The 1,736-nt window shown below is 42.3% G+C and overlaps 1 protein-coding gene across 2 annotated transcripts in view; it reads left to right on the top strand.

The window, feature by feature from the left end:
• Positions 1-242: 242 nt before the first annotated feature.
• SF3B3 (splicing factor 3b subunit 3) overlaps positions 243-1,736 on the top strand; it is a 47,737-nt gene continuing 46,243 nt past the window's right edge. The window contains exon 1 of one of the 2 annotated variants that reach the window (XM_058708532.1): positions 243-371. The gene's annotated coding sequence lies outside the window, so the exon portion shown is untranslated. The remainder of the gene's footprint in view (positions 372-1,736) is intronic. The other variant, XM_058708533.1, reaches the window with a different exon arrangement.

Below are 1,736 nucleotides of genomic sequence, written 5' to 3'. Positions count from 1 at the left end.
GCCCCCTCCTCGTTTGCGCGCCAGGTCTTTTGGGCTGCCCACGAAATGCCCGATAGATTTATGGTTTGTTTTGTTTTTTTAAGTCCACCTTAAAAGGTCTATTTTTTTATAGTCTCATGGGAAAAGTAACGTCCATAAGGTATGTTTAACTAATTTTTAATGCGGAGTCAAAGAAAGACAGAAACATCAAAAAAAAATTACTTATACATTCTTCAGGCGCCTGTTGGGGACTGTTTTACGTCGCGGGCCCGCTTTAAGGTCCCTGCTTTAAGAGCTAATGGCGGAGCCTGGCGGGTTGAAGTTGGCGGTGGCCTAGGCCTTGAAGGAATTCAGCATCTGTCGGATATCCACGCCATCCTTCCTGAGGCAGGGTAAAGAAGCAGCCTTCCGACTTCCCCGGGCTTGGGGAGGCAGAGAACGGCTATGTAGGAAGGTTAGCTGAACGCTTGGCAGAGGTCTTTAAAGCAGCCTAGGCCCGTAAGGTCCCGGCAAAGGACGAGGAGGAGGTGGAGGGGAACGCTTGGGTACGAAAATGGCTTTCAGGAGTCGTTTCCCACTTCTCTACAAGGGGGGAACGAAGCCTGGGTCAAAATAAGATTTCTAGAATTCGCCCAGCTTTTTGCCCTTGGAGGAGGTGTGAGCTGGGGCAAGACGGACGTAAAGGACACACTAACTGTAAGGTGGGACGACCCAGCGTGTTAAAAGCGTAAATAACGGAAACAGTTTTTGGAGCCAAGACCCTGTTTTGAATTTGTGTTTTGGTAATGGGGTAACTGTTTCCTCCACTGATTTTTCAGTTTTATCATGTATAAAGTGTGACAATAATATTTATTTTGAAGACATTGCGAGTTTCAATGCGGTGATGTACCTTTGGCGCAAGAAGAAATGGGGGCAGCAATCACGGGCTCAGCTTTTAAGTAGTCACAGACAGGAGATAGAAGTGGGGAAAATCACAAAATTTACCACATTTTGGCTGTTAGTGGTTCCTGGTATATAGTTGTTGTAGTTTTAGAATGAGCTTCCTTCAAAATGCAACTTCTGCTACTGATGAAAGAATAATTGGGGAACCTGAATCCAACCAGGTTTGAGGGAAATGAACTTCACAGACTGTAGCGGATGTCATCAGTTATAAAGGAACTGGAAACTAAATTGAGTTCTTAAGGAGTTAGAATGTAGAGTTGGCTGGGGAACTTATCAGGGCTTTTGGAAGGGGCCTGTACTCCCCCCCCCCCCCCTTTTTAATAGCATTTCTTTACATTTAGTATAGTCAATCCTGCAACATGGATCTTGTTGACAACATGATAGGGTTTCATTATAAATTTTGTTGATAACTGCAGTTTTTGCAGAAATGATGTTTGAAATTTTATAACCACAGAGGATGCAAGAGAATAAATTTACTTTTGTTTGAGAATCACATTCACTTTTTTTCTTGTTTCTTTTTTTTAAATATGAAATTGACCACATTACTACTTTTCAATTGAGAACAATTATAATCTATTCTTTGCTTCTTTTCCCTCAGACTTTAAGCTGAGAACAACTTTCCCTGGAACTTTTACAGTGTATACGCCTTTCTGGGGATGTGGGTGTATGTCTGTGTCTGTTCGTTTTCGCTGTTTTGCTTCTTGTAGGTCATTTCTCCACTCTCTTTTTCCACTTTCCTTCTTCACTACCATCCTAGAAGAACATTAAAAATGTTCCTTAGTTTCAAGAAGAAAAATTTACATCTTTCAGGACCC

Source organism: Neofelis nebulosa, chromosome 17 (assembly GCF_028018385.1).
Source record: "Neofelis nebulosa isolate mNeoNeb1 chromosome 17, mNeoNeb1.pri, whole genome shotgun sequence".
Taxonomy (NCBI): Eukaryota; Metazoa; Chordata; class Mammalia; order Carnivora; family Felidae; genus Neofelis; species Neofelis nebulosa.
This window is presented reverse-complemented; position numbering and strand designations above follow the sequence as displayed.